The 24,474-nt window shown below is 43.4% G+C and overlaps 1 long non-coding RNA gene and 1 pseudogene across 1 annotated transcript; one reads left to right on the top strand and one right to left on the bottom strand.

Annotated features, from left to right (window-relative positions):
* Positions 1-2: 2 nt before the first annotated feature.
* The window catches only part of LOC134441122 (uncharacterized), a 28,556-nt pseudogene continuing 4,084 nt past the window's right edge, over positions 3-24,474 (bottom strand).
* LOC134441558 (uncharacterized) lies at positions 22,024-23,969 on the top strand. The gene is made up of 4 exons (XR_010033176.1): positions 22,024-22,329; positions 22,552-22,644; positions 22,846-23,014; positions 23,278-23,969. It is a non-coding gene; the product is annotated as an uncharacterized LOC134441558 (long non-coding RNA).

A 24,474-nucleotide genomic window follows, 5' to 3' on the forward strand; every position in this document is an offset into this window, starting at 1 on the left:
GAACATCAGAGGGTTCTTCAGGTGGCCTTAACCCCTTAGAGCAGAGACTATGTTATAACCTTACTGTCACCACTGGCTATGTCTTAATCTGTTACTTAAGGCTCTCGATAATGTCATTGCAATGTTGTTCTGATGTAGTTGAGTATTTTCAGCAAATAGTGAATAGGCCCGCCGGCAACCCCATCTGCACTACGCTACAACATCTTCAGGCGTCTGTCTTTGCCACCAAGTCCTTTGGCTGCTTCCCCACCGGCTTCTCAGGATCTGAACACACACACACACACAATACACACACACACAATACACACAAAATAATTTATTTTACTGTAGAAGTTCAGCGCTCCCTCTGATACACTTGAAGACAACTTTAACTGGAGCTCAGTTGGTTTTTTTTTGTGTTTTTTGGTGGATTTTTGAGCTACCTTAAATTAAGCATCAATAGTATTCTTAATGTAATATTTCAATCACAAAAAGTTAAGTATTCTAGTTGGATCAGAGACAGTCATAAGGATATGAAACACTACACATGATTACCTCTGCCAAGGAAGTGTGTTTTGGTTGCGTTGGTTTGTCTGTCTGTCTGTTCAGCCTGATCTCCAAAAATTCCATGCTCCTGGACACGAATGTTAAGGACACGAAATCCGTGTCTGTGTCCAGGAGCATGGAATTTTGGCAAAATCCATGCTCCTGGACACAGAATTGTTTTAAGTGATGGGCACACTGAAGTGCTTTCTATATTCCCACAGCACTGTGTTAACTCTATCATTAGAAAATACATACCAAATGCTAATCCTACACAAAATAATGCCTGAAGCAATTTAAGTTGTGCCCTGACCAAAACATTCCCTAACCTTAACCTGTCATTAAAGACATATTTTTGAGAAATACCTTTTCCAGTTGGTTGATAGGCTATGAAATTCATATAATGAATGAAAGAATACTAGCTGTGCCCAGGCCAAATCAATCCCTAACCCTAACCTGTCGGTAAGAAATGTTTTTTTGAGAAAAATATTTGAAATTTAGAAAAATCCTGAGAAAACAAGGACTGTGAAAACATACTGTGTAGAGTATAGAGAAGTACAGTATACAGAGAAGTACAGTATAGAGAAAGCACTTCTGTGTGTCCATCACGGAAAATAATTCCGTGTCCAGGAGCACAGAATTTTGGCAAAATCAGTGCTCCTGGACACAGATTTTGCGTCCTTTACATCCGTGTCCAGGAGCATGGAATTTTTGGAGATCATGTTGCTCTGTTTGTTTGTCTGTCTGTCTGTTTGTGAAAGTGAAAGTGAAAGCCCACTTGGGGAAGTGTTATCTGTTTTCAGGATAACTCAAAAAGTTATGCACAGATTTGGATGAAAGTTTGGACAGTTGTTAGAAATGACCAAAGGAACAAGTGATTACATTTTGGTGGTGACCCGAATCACGAAGCCGAACCAGTATTTAAAAAAAAGATTATTTCCCCATTGCTATGGGAAACACCATCTTACAGTTGTTCATCGGAGAGCTTTACCTGTGCAGTACGCCATATTGCAGGTTTCAGGGCTCACTAGTTCATAAACGGCGGAGTTTCCTGGACACATCTTCACCCGGATGGATAGTGCAGGTTCAATTGTCTCAAAAATAAGGTTTAGGAACATTTCATATAGATTTTTCCAAATTGTGTTTTTTTTATCAACTACAGACCCCATAGTCTTCAGATCCACCTGTTTCCAATTTTTTTCTGAAGTGGAAACGCCCAAAATCCAAGATGGCGGATATATGGTCATATTCTAACACAATTGAATGTAATTGAAAGAAACATGTCATATACATTTTTGGAATTGGTGTTTTTTATATTTCCTACACCCCCTGAACAAAAAACAACCTGTTTCCACCCCCGCCCCTTAAGTTTTAGTACCAAAATCCAAGATGGCTGACATGACATGTAGCATAAATTATGTATTTGGTGTTTTAATGTATCTAAAGTCATTGTTTTTTACTTGTATTTGTAATATTCACAATGGATAAAGGACTGTTCAGTCAGCCATTACATGAACTTCCTTCAAAAATTATTCAATATGTTGTAAAAATTCAACATGACATCAGAAAAGGCATTGAACGTCTCTTTTTATGACCAGGTAGGCTAATGTGTCTTATCCTATTTATTTGTAGGACCCCCTCTGAATACAAAACAACTTGTTTTTATTGTCCCTTTAACTTTCAGAAGCAAAATCCAAGATGGCTGACATTATAGCAAAATGAGGACATTTTGGTGTTTTAACTCACTAAGACATGGCGTTATAAATTTGCTGTTACCAGAATGGCAATGACCAAGTTGTAGTGCATAACTAAAGTTCCTATGTTATGTTATAGTAGTGAAGTGAAGTTACTCTGGTGGTTAACTTTTCAATGACTATTACAGCATTCCACTGGAGGTAAGGCGTGCATTAAGGTGCTACGGTCTATAAAGCCATTCTGCAGTATTTTACGCATATTGGTAATATTTTGATAGGTACGTTATCAACATTTATCTCATATTTTGCCAAAATTCAACATGGTGTCCAAAAACCTTTGAACTAGCAAATAACCTAGATCTCTCATCTATATCTGAACTGACCCCTGATCTCGATAGCATAGCAGCAGGTGGAGCCGGTGTGATTTATGACAGGAGTGGAGCCCTCTGTCCATCCTCACGATGCCTCAGTCTCAGAGGTAGAACATCTGAAGTTTGGGGTGACACACCTTAAATGTTGTGTGCAAAGATTGGCTTGCAATTTGCCAGTTGCCAGAGGCCAGTTGCCTCCAACTAAACTCTATACACTGATCAGGAAGTACAAAAAAATCCTATTAATTCATTTCACAGAACTATCCAGAAGAGTGGGCAATAGGAACACCTCATTCCACACATGAATATAGAGAGAATACTCTGTCGCATCATTGAGGTAGACATGGGCGCCGCTAGGGGGGGAAAGATGTTACAGATTCTAAGGGCCCAAGCACTGACAGCACTGACAGGGGCTCTTATGGGGGCCCAAAAATCAAATCTTTTGTGGGCCCCAAAATTTCTGGAGGCAGACACAATTTACATTCACACTTGGGCCACCAATACTTCATGATGCCAAAGGTCTTACAAAGGTATGATAGTGTGGCCATTACTAGGGTCATGGGTGTACACTGACTGTCATGCCAAACAGCCTAGTTCTGTGAGCAGAGAGCATGGCAAGATTGTTGGAATTGGAGGACTGCAGCATCCCAGGCAGAGCATTTGGTTTCATAGCCTTCAGATACAGTAAGCTGAAGCCGACCCTGAAGCAACTTTGTAGACCTTGGCCTTGACATAGGCAGCCAAACCAGTGCATATGCAATACTACTGTACAGGTAGCACTGCATAACAGGTACTGTACATTAATTGATTCATAGTAATTTTTGTTTGAACAATAATTTGGACCTGCACACAATCTTGTGTGCTTAAATTCACAAATGAATGGCTTTATAGACCTGAAATCATTATGTTAATATTGATTTTGCTATATGAAATGTTGGCCATCTTGGATTTTGTAATGGATTTAGTTTATGTGATGGCTGACTTCAGTCATGTAACAAATATTACCAATAAAAGTCAATAATGGCTGAAATATGCCAATTTTGCAAAATATGATGTCATCCATCTTGATTTTCCCACTAAAAAACAAGCAAAACATTGGAAACAAGTGGTATTCTATGAAATGTTGTCCTAGAAATAAAAAAAAGATTAACTGAAGAAATTCAATCCTTAAAACAGCATTAATGGCGAATGTTCTGTACACAATGGCAGCCATCTTGGATTTGCCACTAAATATTAAGGAAAAAATTGGAAAAAGGTGGATTTGAATTCGGGGGGGTCCTAGAAGTAAAAAAAAAATGCTGAATGGAAAAATCTATATGAAATGTTCCTAAACTTACAACTGAACCCGCACTAGTAGGTGGATTTGAATCTGCAACAGTCACTACCCCAGGTTCCACACACCTGCCTGGTGACGATACCATCTTGTTGTTTGGGATGTGGGCCATTCAGCCACATTGGATACTGAGTACCACAATGGCCTTTAGGCACACATTTTTCTGGCATACGGACAGTCTGGCCCTCATAGAACATGCGGTACCAGCCGCGCCACTGGACGTAATGGTATGTGTCACACTTGTAGTTGGGGAACGGGATCCAGTTGGTGGTGGCCCTCCAGGTGTCATTCAGGACAGTGTAGTGGTCACAAGGGTCTGGCTCTTGACCTGCCATGGTGTACAGGAACATGTAGAAAAACAATATGGGATATCAGAGAAAGACAGCTAAGTGTAGATCAAGTCTGGTGAGAACCAGGCTATTGACCAAGTCAAGAAATTTAGTTTTTTTGGGGGTCGTTACCTGCAGTCGTTGGAGCGGTGGTCGGGGTGGTTGGAGCAGTTGTTATCGCCGTGGATACATCTGCAGAACATTTGGATATCAGATATATGAAAAACACAAGTCATGTGTATGGATTCTAAAATTGACAAAGGAAGCACACCATGTTAAAGTTGTTCAACAGAGAGCTTTACCTGTGCAGTACGCCATATAAAGTTGTTCAGCGCTCACTAGTTCATAAACAGCGTAGTTTCCTGGACACATCTTCACCCGGATGGATGTGGATTTGTATTTGCAACAGTCACTTTTATAGGTTCCACACACCTGCCTCGTGACGATACCATCCTCTGGTTTGGGGTGTGGGCCATTCAGCCATGTTGGATAATAAGTACCACAATGACCTTGAGGCACACAGCTGTCTGGCATGCGGACACTCTGCCCCAGATGGAACAGGCGGTACCAACCATGCCAATAGCCGTAAATGTCACTTCTGTAACCTCCGCCATTGGTGGTAGCCCTCCAGGTGTCATTCAGCACAGTGTAGTGGTCACAAGGGTCTTCCTCAGCTGGCATGGTTTACAGGAGCATGACGAAAGAGAGATGAAGACAAAATAAAAAATATATACACCCCTCATATAGTATGTATACAGGCAAACAGCCATAACACACCTATAAATTATTATTAAGGTGGAGATGGATTTAAGAATTGACAAGATGTTTTAGTGCACGTTTGTAGCTACTTCCTGTGTGAATGTAGCCTATATGGTACATTTAGTAGTGAATGTAAACGCAAAAGCATAAAATGAAACGACCCAAAGTGTGCAATGATTCGTTAACTAGTCTCAGTCCAGGATTTTTAATAACAAGTTCGACAGGCGGACAAAGATGCTGCCTTGTGGACAGAGGAGGGCATAACAATTTCAAGAATGCGTTTCAGATGGACGGACCAACAGACAGACCGACAGATGGACGGACATACCCTCTTATATAGATGTATCTATAAATCACTTACCTGGAGGAGGAGGAGGTAACACATCTGTGGGACATAAAAATATTAGATGTTATGGAACATGAAAATGTGAGTCATGGCAAATAATTTTGGTTCAATTAAAGGAGCAGTCCACAATTTTTGGGATTTTCACATATTTGCAGTATTTCCAAGCATTATTCATGAATGTGCATATTATTTTCATCTCAGTGTTTTCAGTACTCAGAATTATTAGCATAGCTTAGCATAATCACTAATGCTGCCAATTTACTTCCATTGATTATGCTAAGCTATGCTAATAGTTCCTTTAAGCTGATAGTAATTTGTTTTCTTGGTTATATAACCCAAAGCTCTCAACTGCACGATAGGGATTCTTATTTTAGCAGTCATCTTACTAAATGAAGTTTTGTGGTTGGAAACTACTTTTGCCATAACCTGGTTCTCACGCGATGGTTGGAACATTGTCAATCGCTTAGCTCTGGAAAGGCATTGATGTGTTCAAAACAGCTCGAGAGTTCACATGACTTTTTTTTAAATCACGTACTACCTCAACCCCTGACTTTTATATACCCCGCCCCGCGATCCCGCCCTGCGATTCTGATTGGACAGGTTGTGAAATATCTGATTCCGTTCGGGCTCATCTAAGATTTCCAGACCCTTGTGCGAGCTCACGAAGTTTAACGAAGATGCACGAAGCACGAGGGTCTGCATGAGAGCCAGGCTACGTTTGCCATGGATATACTGCCAAAACTGCACTGCTATAATGTTCATATATTCTCCTTCACAATTCTTGTATTCAAGTCTTATCTTGTATAGCATCTTGTAGCGCATACGTATGTGGCATAACGAAGGTATGCAGCTTTAAGTCGCAGTCTGCTGTGACAGCTGGCCAGGGGATTGGTGCAGCACTAATTGGTGATACCTGGGTATCTTTTAAAAGCGCTACCTGGCACGACAGGTGAGGCGGCCGATTTGATCGTTTGTGGGCCACTGTATTCAGTGTGTCGCTGGAGAGGTATGAGCCCATGGGCAACGATGCGCCATGGGGATTTGGCAATCTTTGTGGTGGGTCTCAACGCTTCTGTGTGGCTGAGTGATCGGACTACTGCCGAGCCTCCTCATAGACTGCTGACTAGTCATGCAGTTGGCATGTTTCCTGGTACTGCGCTGGGTGTCGTTTTGGGCCCTTCCCCCTGTTGATGCTGGAGCGTAATTGTGCTTCGCTGCCCGTGGTAACCAGCGGATGATCTCCCTACGTGGGCCGTCTGCTGCAGCGAGCCGCTGCTTTGTTTCCTGTTAAAGACTGTGCGCTCGTGGTGCTGTTCTGTGCTGGGGTTGCGTGACTGATCGAGTGAGTGGATGTGTGTGTGAAGTGAACGTGTTCTTTTTGTTGTTTATTTTGGAGCCGAGGAAGTGAGAGTTCCTTTGTCCTGTATTTTGTTTCTCTTATTGTCTGTTTTGGTTTGTTCTTTTATTTTATTTATCGCGCTGTCTACCCATCCGGGTGCTGGGACAACCCTATCTCTAATTAGTTGGTTTGCCGTGCTCTGTGGTGTATTGCTTACTTTATTACTCGTGTGGGTTGCTGTGCTACATAACTACGCAAACTGTTTGCTGTGCCGTGGTACTTTACTAGTGGAGATAGAGGGTGGGAACTTTGTCATTGGGGTGTGGGATGACCACGTGATATCTTTATTGTAAGAACAAACCATCTCCTCCATGTCTGTCATTATCTGTTAAATGTTGCACCCAGTCGTGCCCATTGGTTGACCAGAAGAGTCCATATTTATACCTTTTTATACAAAGAATAATAAAAAGAAAGCTAACTGTCCATGAATCCTGTCTCTGCCATCCTTTTACGAACCTGTGTGCTTTGTATTCATTTTCTAGAGGAAAAACATCTCTCTCTAGTGGCGTAGTCGCAATTTATCGATCCAACTTACGAATTATTATTTTGGTAAATAATAATTTAATGTCCACTCCTTTACACATACATAAAATATTACCGCTAACAAAAAAACAGAAAATACATTCCTAATGACTTTCAAATTGTCATTGTAATACACTGTGCTAAGGTTGTATATATACACACAATGTATTTTACCTGTACAGTATGCCTGATTGCAGCCTGCAGGCCTCACTAGTTCATAAACAGCGTAGTTTCCTGGACAAATCTTCACCCGGATGGAAGGTGACTTGCTGTAGCAACAGTCATTAAAAAAGTGTCCACACACTTCCCTGGTGACAATGCCATCTTCTAGCTTGGGATGTGGACCGTTCATCCACAGGGCCACAGCAGTACCACATGTATGGGGACGCACACAGCGGTCTGGCATGCGGACACTGCGCCCCTCATGGAACATGCGGTACCAACCCTGCCACTGGACATCACTGTCACACTTACTACTGCCACGCTGATATATATTTGCTCTCCAGGTGTCATTCAGCACAGTGTAGTGGTCACAAGGGTCTGGCTCTTGACCTGCCATGGTGCACAGGGGGCATGTAGAGTAATGTTATTTGGAAATGAGATAGAAAGACTAGATCACACAGACCATGCACACACTTACACAGACACAACTATAATGTCACAGGGGTGACTTGGATCAGTGGGGGAGGGGACCAAAAAAAATAACAACTTGTTTCCAACGGACATTTTTAGGTGACGGACCATGGGAAGTCAACAGGATTGTTTTTAATGCATTGTGATTGACTATGGGTTACAGGTGTGGAGAAGGACTGAGGTTGGTTGTGATTGGAGTAGAGGTGTTGGGGAAACGCTTTTTAAAGTGTTTATGAAACGAAAACAAACGGTCATTCCCATTAAAGCCTTGTTTTTTCTGATAGCATCGATGAGACTTTGAACCCAATCATCCTGGAGGAACTTGTGAAAATGGCAACTCAAAGTGTGAATTCTGTGAAATTTGGTGTGACTAATGAGCTGGGCTGTGACATCAAAGAGGAGAGTCCCTGGTTTGCTAGTATGGCGATGTGAGAAAACAACACACATTTGATGGACCCACATCTTATAAAGGAACCAAAATTCTGATACAAACATTAGCGTGTCGAAAAACCACACATCCAACCTCATGAGAAAAAAAAACAGCAGCACAAATCTATTTCAGAGGCACTGATACATCTGCAGAAAGTGACATGTCTGACAGGCGAAGTGACGATTGTTGACATAGGGTGCATCCCAATATGTGACCTTGCCTCCTCCACTTGCCTCCTCCACTTGCTTCTCGTCATGATGACATCACTGACAACAGCATTATATTTCAATATCTTGCAAAAGCTCAATTGTTAAGTCTTTTTCTCATTTGCAATTGGGATGGTGAATGAAAAACAGTCCCTCAAAAGTTGTTGTGGCGAGGCTGACAGCTGGGAAACTTTATCGTTTTCTCCACGGAGGAGGGGCCAGGAGGCGGGACGAGGAGACACGCACAAGTGGAGGAGGCAAGGACACATATTGGGATGCACCCATAGCCTGACAGTTCTTATGTTTATGGTTACGGTTGCTAAGGGCGCTTTGCCATGACCCAAAGATGACATGGCGTGTGTATTTGTTGACAAATGGGGGGCATTTTGATTCAATTGCGCGATATACTGTGATTGAAATGCATGTAGGCTACATGCAAAAATATCATCAACTAGAGAAAAAACGGAGGTATTAGGCTGTTGGAAAAACACCCTATATAGCCTGAGTCCTCAGCATATTTTTAGCGTTTATCATTATTATTATTTTTTGTGCTCAAAGTCACAGGCGTTGCGTGTCCCTCAGCCTGACTCTGAGGACGAGGTGTGTCCAAACGTCAGCCACACATGCACCACAATACTAAAAACAAACAATCAACGCTTCAAAGTAGGCCTACGCTATGTGCATCTCCATTTATTCGCTAAGCAGTAGCAGGACTTTTTCTAGGATTTTTTTGGCATCAGGGAGCATCATGGCAGGTTACAGGGGGTGAAGGGGGGTGTTCCCCCCCATGAATGAGAAATTAATTAGGGGCGCTCAAATATATATATATAAAAATAAAAGTATGAGGGTGCACCCACGGAGGTATGAGGGTGGAGCGCCCCTATTTCCCCGTTCAGAAAAAGCCCTGAGTAGCCCAGTCTTTGAGTTGGCTGTCCTCGACCGAGAGCACCACGCTGATGCGCGGATATCCTCCCAAAACCAATATATTGACCAGTTGAATGGCAATCAACAAAAAGTGCATATTCCGAGAGCATTCGCAACGGTTTGGCATGTAATGTGCATTACCCTTTCCTGAAAACAACATACAAAGCAGATGGACAAGGTAAAACAGGGGCAGTTTCAGTCTGCACGCCGGCGATGTCAATTGTTGGAACTGCTTGAGGCAATAGCATTCTCTTCAGTCCAACCATGCCCGCGACCTCCACATTTGTGGTGAAGCACAAGGGGTGGAAATGTGCCGAGCACAACAGTGACCACAAGCTTGCTTCAAAACCACGCATTGGATCCACAGAACCCTAGCTTGATTTAGCCTTCTCCTTGTTGGCCACAGTTCCATCATTCTTCACAGAAGGGAACTTGTGCAAAGATATTCCTTCTGTCAAGTAGCCATTTTTGCAGCTGGCACCGTTCGGCTCTCCAGCAACACACTGCTTGACTCTGCGCTTTGTTTTGGTACTAGCCGCCATTGATCTGAACAAGGTGGAATGAGGTGAACTCACCCCTTCTATGTCACGCATATCATTTGCATAAAATTTGCATGTCACCAAAAAAAACACTTTTTGGGAACGTTTTAACATGACTTTTAGGACAAAATATCACCCAGACAATATCCCATTTTATTCACAAGGCTTAGAACTTTCAGAATCTGTCCTGGAAATGGTCAAATTCCTTTACTTTGTTTTCGTTTCATAAACTCTTTAACATGCAGGTATGCAGAGGTGGAGGAGAACGCCGGGGGACGAGAACGCAACGAGAGGTGGCGAGCGAGCACCGGAGGGGGAGAGCGCTGTGGCCCACAAATGCAGTTGCCGGACGGAGGGGATGCCATGCCGGTAACCGGCCGGAGCCTGGATGGACGCGGAACCGTATCGACAGAGGGATCCTATGGACCTGGACTTGGCAACCTGCAGGGATACCGAGGAAGCGCGACCTCGGCGCAGGAGTGGATGCCACGACGCGAATGAAAGTTAAGTGACTTCCGTAACCTAGACTCATGTGTTTAATACTGTGGCACTTCAAGAGGAAGCTCAACCCTCCGTCCTGGACGGGCAAGCTGTGCCCGGCCTTAGCTCTCCTCCTCACCCTCACTTGCTCGCTCGCTCTCGCTTTCTCTCCTCCTCTACTGGGCCTTGCTAGTATACAGACGCCTTGATACAGACTCTTTGATACAGACTCTACTACCCCCGCCATAAGCGGACCTCACCAATGTTTGCCAGCGCGGACAGCCTTTGGATATGCCGTGTGTCAACAGTTGCTGTGTACCGTGTGCAACCGGGTTTTAGGGTGTGCTGCACTAGTGTGAAGAGACTTTTCACGTGTGGAATGGGATAACGCCTCCGCACTGACTACATAGGTGACCCTGCATTTGGTGGTATAAATTGTGAATGAGGCCCGCCGACTGTTAATTACTTTCCTCTGCTCCCCAGCCGGACTATGGCGAAGCAATGGCTCTACCTCCGCCACGGAGAGACTGTTGCTGATGAGTGCTTCGGACAGCGACCTGGTGAACCATGGGGGGAGGGATGGACGGGGAACTGATGGACAAAAAGACTGAGAGGATTCCTGTGAACTGCGTCTGCCCGGGAAGGCAGGGATTAAAGTTTTCCGTCGCTATGACGGATTTCCGTCAACTGGATTTTCGTTTGGACGGATTTCCGTCCTTATAGACCTAATTCATGTCAATTAATTTACAATTTTTACTTTCCAACTGAACTCAAATCGAGAGCACTCCTGGTCATGAGAAGTGGACGAGAGGTGTAATTGGTGTACGGATTTAGTTATACACGCCACCACCGGTGGTGCCATACAACAGATTCACTCAGTAGTTTTGAGCCATCAGCTGTTCTTCCGTGTTCCAAAAAAAAGTAAACGAGCGGTCAACAATTCGGTTGCGGTGCAGCGCGAGAGATTAAAAAACAAATAGCCAACATTGTTGCTGATGGCAGAAAAGAAAATAGGTGTAATACTATGTCTTTAAAGTGCAATGACAATCATTAAATGAGTTGGACTGATATTCCAATATGGGCTAATAATGCATATGCATGGAATGCATAGCTGGAAGAAGGTAGGACACGTACGTTTCCATTATCATTGCACCTGCCGTGGCAGATAGTTAGAAAAAAAAGAATAGTTTACTTCGACTGCACATGATGTTCTTTTCATGAAGGGTTTTACTTTTAAGCATTGTGACTTTTACTAACATTATTCATAGCCCCAATGGGACGGCTATCATTGGCCGCTAGCTAGGAAATACCATGCGTAATATCATGCGTTTCGTCCTCAAAGTTTAGCGCATTTGACTGGCTACGTTTAGAACTAGCTCTAGTTGTCTTTCTGACAACGGATAATTTACAGTCTCATCTGTAATCATAACATATTAACTTTGTTGTTGCCGATATATAAGAAATAAGTTAAAAATGGGTTGTATTTTACAGGGGTCACGGAGGCTATCCCTGGCAGAGCCAATATTTTAATCCACGTCTTGTTCTGGGAAGCAGTGTTCTGATGGGTGGACTCATGGTCAATAAATGCCGTTTCGGTGTTTGTTTCACTTTCAAGGCTTGTTGTAGGCTATTGTGTGATGCTATTTTTGCTAACTGGAATAGTGTCTGCTTGCGTCGTGTCAGCTTGTAGGAGAGAACACGAGTGCGTGTAGGAATCGGGGACGTTTTTTAAGTCAGCGTGAGGTAAGCGTGTGCCTGGCAACTCACATCGAGAAGCAAAAAAGTACCGGTAGCCATAGGTTTTCAAAACGGTAGAACACAAGAGGTAGACTACCGCTCCCGCTGTGTAGACGTCAACAAGTAGGCCTAGTTTGTAACAGGATGAATAGTGAAAAACATACAAATAACCAACAACTAGTTTTCTACCTCTGATTGCTATGACCAGTGCATTATTTTTTAAATGTCAGAAATACAACTGCAAGCAATGCGCACCAGTGCTTTCACCAGAACAGTGTTTTCACCAGAACAGTGTTTGCCCATTCTGATGTGAAAGACAAAATATAGCCTACTACTACTACAAAAAAAACAAAACATAATGGGATCACTGTATCAGCGCATTGCAATTCCAAGTCAATAATTCTGTGATATCAGCTAGACCATTTTGAAGCAACACTTATTGTGAATCCATTCTGCATAATGTTGTGAACAATTCATAAACAATGGCTAGAAATAAGAGGATATAACCAAAACATGCCCCAAATTACAGTTCAGTGTTTGCAGTCTGATATAGTATCCATTATCCCTCCATTCTCGGCCAGTTCTAGTCAATCTGGTGGCCTAGGCCAGCCCCCTTTCCCTCTTTCCTTTTTTGTATTTAGAAATTGGCATCTAAACATAGCATTGTAGGCCTACATCTCATTGAGCACATCTGATCTAGTACCTACAGGTACATTCATACTGAGGGTGTATATAGGCCTACTGAGTGTATGATGAATATTCATTGTTAATGTGAAGTGTAAGTTTTATGTTGTTTGAAGTTCTGATTTTGTGGCACTTTTTGGTATTACTGGCGCCCTCAAGACATAGGCCTATTCTGCTCTAGGCGACTGCCCTGTCTGCCTATGCCTAGTGCTGGCTCTGGCACCATTCCTTTCATAAAAGCAGTGTATGTTTCGTTATGAGGGCAGAGCCTGGCTACATTGGTTTTCGTTGGGTTACGGAGTGATACTCGATCGGGTGCCTAACCGGTAAAAAAGTTCAGTCAGATGACTTTTTTTTGCTTTAATCCCTGGGAAGGGCGTTGGGTATGGGACTTGGGATTGGGACAAATTAATAAATATACAATCCTGTTTAAACCCAATTTTTGTGTCTTGGTCTGCTTGGTGGTGTACAGCTAACTCCTCAGGGTAATGGTGGTAAACGGGGGTGCCGCTTGTTAACGCGTGCGCCCCCTACCTGTGACAATAACACGCTCACAAATTAGTGTTATGAAATCAAGGTAGCCTACTTAAGGCAATGTCAAATCGGCCAGGGCCCAACAAGGAACTGAGCCAAAGAAAACTCAAGCGACAAAACACACAATCCCAAGAAGTTTTTGTCTTTTGTGGCCAGGAACCTGTAGAACCGCATGCTATCTCAAGGTCGATTGCCGTTGGTCCTTGGATATAAAACTGGGTATAACAGCTTCGTCGAGGAGTTGAGGTGTTTTTTACGCACAGTAGCCTGGGTTTGGAACCTGGCGAGAACCAGGTTATAAGGGTATACCAAATCATGCAATTGAGTTTTTTGGGGGGTTGTTACCTGCAGTCGTTAGAGCGGTGGTCGGGGTGGTTGGAGCAGTTGTTATCGCCGTAGATACATCTGAAGAACACAAATCATGTGTAATGATTCTAAAATTGACAAGGGAAACACCATGTTAAAGTTGTTCATTGGAGAGCTTTACCTGTGCAGTACGCCATATTGCAGGTTTCAGGGCTCACGAGTTCATAAACAGCGTAGTTTCCTGGACACATCTTCACCCGGATGGAAGTGGATTTGAATCTGCAACAGTCACTACCCCAGGTTCCACACACCTGCCTGGTGACGATACCATCTTGTTGTTTGGGATGTGGGCCATTCAGCCACATTGGATACTGAGTACCACAATGGCCTTTAGGCACACAGTTTTCTGGCATACGGACAGTCTGGCCCTCATAGAACATGCGGTACCAGCCGCGCCACTGGACGTAATGGTATGTGTCACACTTGTAGTTGGGGAACGGGACCCAGTTGGTGGTGGCCCTCCAGTCGTCATTCAGCACAGTGTAGTGGTCACATGGGTCTGGCTCTTGACCTGCCATGGTGTACAGGAACATGGGAAACAGATTATAGGACATCAGAGAGATCAAAGCTAAAGGCGGGCATACACTGTGCGATATTTTCAATCGTGGGTATTAAGCTCCTTCTCACACTGCACGAGGGAATTTCACGATTTAAAAGTTCACATCTCACGACTCACGTCCTCACACTATACTGTACAAGCCGACAGTCGGATGCGAGCAGAATGCTCCCACTGTGCGACCTGACAGCCATGTCTCCCGGGTCTGCAGAGGAGGGAACATGCGCACCTGATGTGGAGATGAGGACACGCTCAAGAGCAAATTGCACTGCCCTATCAATTTGTGCATGAGAAGTGTCAGATCGGGTCGTAGCACTGCTTTACCTGTGCGATTTACTCACGAGGGACGACCAGGATTTCAAACAGTTTTGATTTTCTTGCGACCCTACGATTGCACGATCGTGAGGTGAAATCGCTTGTCGTTACCCCATGTACACTACACGATGCGAGACTCACGATTGACCTGCGATTGAGCAAGAAATCGGCCTGACTCTCAAAAAGTCGTGCGAGTTCCAAATTGGTGCAAAATCGGGCAAAAAGTTGCACAGTGTAAGTCCAGCTTAAGTTTAGACTACATCTGGCGAGAGTCAGGTTATAAGGATATACCAAGTCAAGCAATTGAGTTTTTGGGGGCTCATTACCTGCAGTCGTTGGAGCGGTGGTCGGGGTGGTTGGAGCAGTTGTTATCGCCGTGGATACATCTGCAGGACATATACCGTAGATATCAGATATGTGAAAAACACAAGTCACGTGTAATGATTCTAAAACTGACAAGGGAAACGCACCATGTTAAAGTTGTTCAACAGAGAGCTTTACCTGTGCAGTACGCCATATAAAGTTGTTCAGCGCTCACTAGTTCATAAACAGCGTAGTTTCCTGGACACATCTTCACCCGGATGGATGTGGATTTGTATTTGCAACAGTCACTTTTATAGGTTCCACACACCTGCCTCGTGACGATACCATCCTCTGGTTTGGGGTGTGGGCCATTCAGCCATGTTGGATAATAAGTACCACAATGACCTTGAGGCACACAGCTGTCTGGCATGCGGACACTCTTGCCCAGATGGAACAGGCGGTACCAACCATGCCAATAGCCATAAATGTCACTTCTGTAACCTCCGCCATTGGTGGTAGCCCTCCAGGTGTCATTCAGCACAGTGTAGTGGTCACATGGGTCTTCCTCAGCTGGCATGGTGTACAGGAGCATGACGAAAGAGAGATGAAGACAAAATAAAAAATATATACACCCCTCATATAGTATGTATACAGGCAAACAGCCATAACACACCTATAAATTATTATTAAGGTGGAGATGGATTTAAGAATTGACAAGATGTTTTAGTGCACGTTTGTAGCTACTTCCTGTGTGAATGTAGCCTATATGGTACATTTAGTAGTGAATGTAAACGCAAAAGCATAAAATGAAACGACCCAAAGTGTGCAATGATTCGTTAACTAGTCTCAGTCCAGGATTTTTAATAACAAGTCCGACAGGAGGACAAAGATGCTGCCTTGTGGACAGAGGAGGGCATAACAATTTCAAGAATGCGTTTCAGACGGACTGACCAACAGACAGACAGACAGACCGACTGATGGACTTACAGCTCCAGGCCTTTTTATTAGAATACCATGAAAAAGTTGATTTATTTCCATAATTCCATCAATAATGTTAAACTGTCATGGATTGTAGATTCATGGCCCAGTTTTTTAACTATTCCAATCATTATTTTTTCCTTTTTATATACGTTGGCCTTCCAGCTCAAAAAAACCATGAATTGGGGAATTCGCATTATTAGAATATTGTTATAAAATCACTTTTTTTTTCCATCAAAATTCGGGTCACATTAAATCAGTTGAAATTTGGTACTTTCTACATAACATGCAATGGTCAATACTTGGTTAGGACATTCTCTGTCTTCATAATGGCCATGATGCGTTTAACATTGAAGTCAATGGCAAAAACAGTGCATGGGAGTTATGGAAGCCCAGATATCCTTGATGCTTTGCTGTCAGCTGTTCTTGTTTGTTGACCTGAAAAAAAATTGAATGAGTGAAAATGAATGGGGTTTAATTTCTGGTTATTTAGAATTAAACTGGTGAGTTAGCGCCAAAACATGGCATGGAAATCTACAGGGTATATTGAAGAGTGAAGTGTGGGGCACCAGGTCAACAAACAAGAACAGCTGACAGCAAAGCATCAAGGATATCTGGGCTTCCATAACTCCCATGCACTGTTTTTGCTATTGACTTCAATGTTAAACGCATCATGGCCATTATGAAGACAGAGAATGTCCTAACCAAGTATTGACCATTGCATGTTATGTAGAAAGTACCAAATTTCAACTGAATTGGGGACCCGAATTTTGATGAAGGAAAATGTGATTTTATAACTATATTCTAATAATGCGAATTCCCCAATTCATGGGTTTTTTGAGCTGGAAGGCCAACGTATATAAAAAGAAAAAAAATAATGATTGCAATAGTTCAAAAACTGGGCAATGAATCTATAAACCATGACATTCTAACATTATTGATGGAATTATGGAAATAAATCAACTTTTTCATGGTATTCTAATAAAAAGGCCTGGAGCTGTAGATGTATCTGTAAATCACTTACCTGGAGGAGGAGGAGGTAACACATCTGTGAGACATAAAAATATTAGATGTTATGGAACATGAAAATGTGAGTCATGGCAAATAATTTTGGTTCAATTAAAGGAACAGTCCACCCTTTTTTTGATTTTCACATATTTGCAGTATTTCCAAGCATTATTCATGAATGTGCATATTGCTTTCATCTCAGTGTTTTCAGTACTCAGAATTATTAGCATAGCTTAGCATAATCCCTAATGCTGCCAATTTACTTCCAATGATTATGCTAAGCTATGCTAATAGTTCCTTAAGCTGATAGTAATTTGTTTTCATGGTTATATAACCCAAAGCTCTCAACTGCACGATAGGGATTCTTATTTTAGCAGTCATCTTACTAAATGAAGTTTGTGGTTGGAAACTACTTTTGCCATAACCTGGTTCTCACGCGATGGTTGGAACATTGTCAATCGCTTAGCTCTGGAAAGGCATTGATGTGTTCAAAACAGCAGAAACTTGATTGGAGAATTCACATGTTTTTTTTTTAAATCACATACTACCTCAACCACTGGCTTGTATATACCCCGCCCCGCAATCCCGTCCCCTGCGATTCTGGGGTGCGTTCCCGCAATGTTAGCTTTGAACTACAGACGTACTTTGTAGTTATCTACTTACTTCAAGGCGAAATCCGTGCATTTCTCGAAACCTTACTATTCCCACAGTAAGCCAAAAGTAGTGCGGCTGCTTTCCTGAGTCCACACCGCTACTTACTTTCTTGGCATTGCAGTGCGTGACCAAAGAAGCAACAAGAGATAGGCATGATTGCTGAGTCATGAATCAGCTGTTTCCTCCTAAATTCAGTGCGTGAAGTAGAAAGCAATAGTGTACAACCACCACCAGCACATTTGATTGGATGTCACGACACCGTGACTCCGCTGTTTCCTCCACAACACACCTTGTAATTTCTTTGTGAAAAAACACGGCCGTGGCATTACAATCTGACACCATCCGCACCAATAATGCAGTATTATCTGCATGCCGATTGGATTTCGTTTCATTCCGAGGTGTAATTTGTAAAATATTTGGACAATAAAGTTGTGGTTACTCCCAGAAAATCGTCTGTTAAAGTGTCATATCCCTGAGAAATTTTCGCGCAGATTTCATTCCATAGCCTAGTGGTATTCACGCTTGCATCCCAATGGGAAAACAGAAGCCACACCGGTTCGAATCCACATGGTTACAGTGCCACAATTTTGGAAATATCTGGCAGAAATAGATAATTCATGTTGTGCATTACCAACACACACGTGCAGCCAAGGGAAAATGTGTTACACTGTAGGGTCCAAAACACGATTTCACGAGTTGTTGTCAACATGCTGCACACTGGTTTCGAACCCGCGTGGCTCGCGTCTTCCCATTGATAGGCAAGCGTAAATACCCCTAGGCTATGAAATGAAATTCGCGCCAAAAAAATTTTAAATACTTGACACGTAATCCAGCGCATTTCCGGGAGAAACCAATACTTTCTTATCTAAATATTTCACAAACTACACATCGAAATGAGACGCAATTCAATCGGCATACAGCTAAAAGTATATTATTAGTGTGGGATTCATCAGATTCCAAGGATATGACGGTTTTTTTTCACGAACAAATGACATGACGTGAATTTGTGTTCTGAACACTCTCACAGCTGTATCATCACTTTGTGTGCATGTCGATTTATTTAAATCGCTTTTGCACCACAGGATTAAAAGATATTGACACATTTGTGGTCAAATATGTACTACAAGTTTAGCTAATGGGTGGAGTCACGCTCTGAAGTAGACTAGCCCTGTGTGTTACTTGGGGTGGCTGAGGTGATGTCTGGACTCAATGGATCTACTCCAGCTGTACTTCAACTTCACTGTCCAGATACGGATAGGAGGCACCTCACTTTCAAAGTCACCACTACTTCAGAGTGCACATTACTCCAAGCAGTAGTTACTTTGTGTGCTAACGTTCGAGACACAAGAGTTAGCAACTTTTATAGTATTTACTATGCAACATTGCTAACAAACTAGCTACTTCGCACTTTGAGAATCGCACCCCTGATTGGGCAGGCTATGAAATATCTGATTCCGTTCGGGCTCGTCCAAGATTTCCAGACCCTGGTGCGAGCTCATGAAGTTTAACGAAGATGCACGAAGCATTGAGGGTCTGCGTGAGAGCCAGGCTATAGCATCTTGTAGCGCATACATAAAATATTACCGCTAACAAAAAAACAGAAAATACATTCCTAATGACTTTCAAATTGTCATTGTAATACACTGTGCTAAGGTTGTATATATGTATATACATAGGCTGCATGAATTTTTACCTGTACAGTATGCTCGATTGCAGCCTGCAGGCCTCACTAGTTCATAAACAGCGTAGTTTCCTGGACACATCTTCACCCATGGAAGGTGACTTGCTGTAGCAACAGTCATTTAAAAAGTGTCCACACACTTCCCTGGTGACAATGCCATCTTCTAGCTTGGGATGTGGACCGTTCATCCACAGGGCCACAGCAGTACCACATGTATGGGGACGCACACAGCGGTCTGGCATGCGGACACTGCGCCCCTCATGGAACATGCGGTACCAACCCTGCCACTGGACATCACTGTCACACTTACTACTGCCACGCTGATATATATTTGCTCTCCAGGTGTCATTCAGCACAGTGTAGTGGTCACAAGGGTCTGGCTCTTGACCTGCCATGGTGCACAGGGGGCATGTAGAGTAACGTTATTGGAAATGAGATAAAAAGACTAGATGACACAGACCATGCACACACTTACACAGACACAACTATAACACGCTCACAAACTAGTGTTATGAAATCAAGGTAGCCTACTTAAGGCAATGTCAGATCGGCCAGGGCCCAACAAGGAACTGAGCCAAAGAAAACTCCAGCGACAAAACACACAATCCCAAGAAGTTTTTGTCTTTTGTGGCCAGGAACCTGGAGAACCGCATGCTATCTCAAGGTCGATTGCCGTTGGTCCTTATAAAACTGGGCATAACAGGTTCGTCGAGGAGTTGAGGTGCTTTTACGCACAGTAGCCTGGGTTTGTAGCCTGGCGAGAACCAGGGGCTTCATTTGTCAAGCGTTCTTAGGCACAGATCTGTGCGTAAAGCGTGCGTGCGATCATTCCTGGGCAAAGAGTGGGATTTATGAACATGTACTCCAACGAAGAAATGTGCCTAAATCTACGCACACCTCAGACCATGCGTGCGAGTGGAAGAAACACGAAATTGCAAATAATATTAACCGTGCAAGCTACAGTATTTGCTTTGAATGACAATGGAGTATGACCGCGTGCTATTTTACAATGTTTTCGTTCATGTGTGTCTCCTTCTTTTACTTATTTTGAAACACTGTCCTCCTCCTATCGAAAGCACCTGCACTTCTGCAGCGGAATGTTTCTATCTCCGCATTCCGCGCCAGCGCTTCGCGTGGCGCTTGTGTCAGCATGTGTTAATGTGTGTCCAAACAGGGCGACACCGTCGAATTAACATGGCATTGGAATGTATTTTAATACCATATATGGTTATTTGGAGGCGTTTTCTGGATGCAAATTACCCTGAATGTGCAGTGATTTGGAAGATGTGAGATTTATCATGCAGAGGTGTGCGTAGGAGCAGCCAATGCACGTTTGATGAATCCTGTTTTTACCAATATGGTCCAGCTGCGTCTTGTCCAGCTAATACCGCTACGCCCATTCCTCCTTACTAGACCGCCCTCACAGTAACGCCCCTTTGGCTGTTCAAGTCAGTTGCTGCCGAATGACAACACAAGCGCCGCGCGGGAGACTTTTTAAAACGACTGGAAGGATTTCGCTGCAGCGATCACTCAACTGTCGGTAAGATTTCGATATTAAATGCATGAATATACATAACGGTTACTTTACGAGTTGACTTTCAGTCGGAGGGCGAACATTTAACCACCTCGGCCCACCAACTAGCGGTGTTGGCTAATGTTTTTTTTAGCTTCAATGCAAGCTAACAGGCCGCCCTTCGAAAGTTTGTTTCAGATGTTGTGTGTGTATTTGTCATAATGTACAGCACTAAGTTATGGGCAGACAAAACAACTATTATTCCTGTGTAATTACCATTCTTGTGACTACTTCACTGCATATATTAAGCAGGAAACTGCCTTTGGTTCCCAAAATATGAACATCTGTTGCCCTTCATACCCCACTACAGGCTTCACTGCCTGGGAAATCTGTGCTAGTTTACTATTTCCAACCTGGTAGCTAGCTAGCTAGCCAGCCTGGTCAGAATGGACAAAGGCAGCACACCTCAGAATCTTGTTACGACAATACGAGGCAAATGTGAATGGAGTACATCGTTATGTGTAAGATAAGACGTTAACATGACAAGGGTGAGATGAAAGATACTAAGGGCTAGCCAGACTAGAATAAAAGTTAACTAGGCCTACCACGAAAAGTTCATTCATAAACGTTTTGACGGTCTTTCGAATGGTTATCGGATGGTGTGCTTGCTTGCCTAAATATCATAAAGTTAGCCACAAAGTGATCACGAAATGATCTCCTTATTATTAACAGTTTCGTGGTTTGTTACTCGTTTGAATAAACGTATAGTTTTGACATCCCTTTCAAATGACACGCGGAAGTTTTGAATATTTGTTGTACCACGAGCTATCACGAAATTATGCTGGGCCAAAAGGTGTTTATACAGTTTCTTCCTGTGCTGCGTTGTGCACGTCTGTTTCATCATCTGAGCTATCAGTTGTGTTTCTTTGAAGCAAAGATGTATAGAATAGCACTGAAAGTCGGAGGTGTCATATTTGTTCAACCTGGTGTTAAACGTAATTTCAATTCTTGACCAGTGTATGTAAAGAAATTGAAAATAAAACCGACTTGACTTGTCATTGGGTCTGATTTTAAATGTGCCATATAGTTCAATGTGGGAGCAGGTTCACACACTAAATAAGACACTAAGGTCAAGCACAAGCAGATTAAAAAAAAATAAAAAAAATCTCAGAGCAGATTAGAGCAGACGTTTCAGGTTGCTGCCATCAGAGAGTATTGACTTGACATTAGTGTCTTTAGTGTGCTCCCACATTGAGCTCTACTTTTTGGGTCCATGCACCTACTTATTTCTAAACATCTAGAGCGCAACAATACCCCTGCCTCCTGATATGCCATATAACCTGTATCTCTCCAAGTGTGTGTGTGTGTGTGTGTGAGAGAGAGAATGTGTGCACGCAGATATAAGAAGTTGGGGTTGATGATCCACATGATGGTGATGGACCAGGACAGCTCTGGACCTCCTGACTGGCAGCTCCATCCTCAACCTCTCTTCCTGCCCTTCACACATGTGCAGGTAAGGCCAATTTTTAAAAACTCACTACATTGTCCGAGGCAAAAGTAGGAGAAAAGGAGTGTGCGAGTGAGTGAGAACCCGGTCATTATACATGTGACCCTTAAAGGGCGTGTGTGTGTCCTAGAACCAAGACAGTGGCAGTGTGTGTCTGTCTGCCTTTGGTTAAGGGTATCTTTAAGATACTACCTTGTTGTGGTAACATAATTTTGCTATTTCTGACAGGCAGCCAGTTTTCTGAAAGATGGTTGATGTCAGTACCAACATGTTGTGATGGAGGCTTCCACCTGAGCTGAACACAGAAACTTGCACACAGTGGTGAGTAAATCACTGAATCTGCTTTGTTCTGCACTAGACCAATAAGTATAGTACAGTAATAGTGACCCCTGTACAGGTCAGACGCTCTGTAACTCTTCAGCCTGGAGTTCTGCATTAAAATGATGGGTGTGATTTTTATGTAGTGTATTCTATGTATACCCTCTCGTGTGTGTGTGTGTGTGTGTGTGTGTCTGTGTGCAGTTGGAAGCAGTCGTTCCTGCTCAGCATCGATATGCCAGTAATGGGTTTGATGAGCCACAGCATGGTGATGGGCAATCAGCATCAGGACCAGGGCAGCTCACAAGGAGAACCTCCTGCCCTGCCTCGTCATCCTCAACCTCCCATCTCCCTGCTCTTCACACATGTGCAGGTGAGGCCAACCTCTAAAATGCACACTTGACTTGAGGCAAAGGGGGAGAATAGGCCTGCGTGCCTGCCTGCCTGCCTGCCTGCGTGCGTGCGTGCGTGCGTGCCTGCGTGCTACACTTTAAGACAGTAGCAGTGTGTGGGGGGGTGTGTGCACAAGCATATGCACATGGTCATGTCATGGTCATGTCCTTCTGTAGGTAGATAGGGGGTGCTTGTTTTTGTCTTTATTTTCATTCATAACATTAGCATGCCTTTTTTTGACAGGCACGGAGCCAGTTTTCAGAGGGAGGGCTGATGACACCAGCAACTTTGGTGAACCTGATCAACCCAGCACCAACCACTGTGCCCCTCCTCCTCTGCCAACTGCACCACATGGCTCCACCATCTCAAAAAGGCACAGACACTACTCCTACTACTTCCTGCGAAGGATGAGAGAAGAGCCGACCGCCCCACATCGGCACTCACCACCTTCTACAGGGGTGTCATTGAGAGCATCCTGACCAGCAGCCTCTCTGTCTGGCATGGCAGCCGTCAAGCTGAAGACCAGAAGGCAGTACAGAGAGTGTGGTGAGAACGGCAGAAAAGCTCATAAGATCACCCCTACCAGCCATTCAGGATCTGTACACTTCACACTGTTCCAAGAGGGCAATGAACATCATAAAGACACAACTCATCCAGCATACAGACTGTTCTCCTTACTACACAAGCACACTGGGAAACGGCTTCTTTCCACAAGCCATCAGACTCCTCAACGCACTGAAGAAAACCACATGAATATTCCAAGGACACTGGAGAATATTCCATGAACACTTCTTTCACCATGCCACTTACACTTTACTCATTGCTCCTTATATACAGCATCTTCACATCACCTGTATGATCTCCTCCTGCCGTGTGTGTGTGTGTGTGTGTGTGTGTGTGTGTGTGTGTGTGTGTGTGTGTGTGTGTGTGTGTGTGTGTGTGTGTGTGTGTGTGTGTGTGTGTGTGTGTGTGTGTGTGTGTGTGTGTGTGTGTCCGTCAGTATGTTAATCTTCTTATTGCACACTGTTTGTGTCTCTGTGTGACTGTATTTATTGTATGTATCAGTCTGTATTTCATGCCAATGCATTATTTTTAGTTATTAGTTAAACTGCACATTGGAGACTGGTCAAACACAATTTCAAACTTTGTGTTAACCCTCCATAGATTTTTATTTAAAAAATGGAGTCTAATCTACTGTACTACACAGGCTATCAACAGACCACACAGTTGAGTGCTGTTTTATGCACTCTGAATATGAGAAGGAGAGGTAACCGTTCACACTTCATAGTGTAAAAGTAAACAGAAATAAATGTTCACATTTCATTCCTGTCTCGTTCACTTCTTTCAGCAATGTATGTGGCCTACATGCAGGGAAGCTGACAGGGGGGGCAAAGGGGTCCGTTGACCTGGGCCCAGTGAGACGAGGGGTCCAGGAATGGG

The sequence above is a fragment of the Engraulis encrasicolus genome, chromosome 24 (assembly GCF_034702125.1).
Source record: "Engraulis encrasicolus isolate BLACKSEA-1 chromosome 24, IST_EnEncr_1.0, whole genome shotgun sequence".
Classification (NCBI taxonomy): domain Eukaryota; kingdom Metazoa; phylum Chordata; class Actinopteri; order Clupeiformes; family Engraulidae; genus Engraulis; species Engraulis encrasicolus.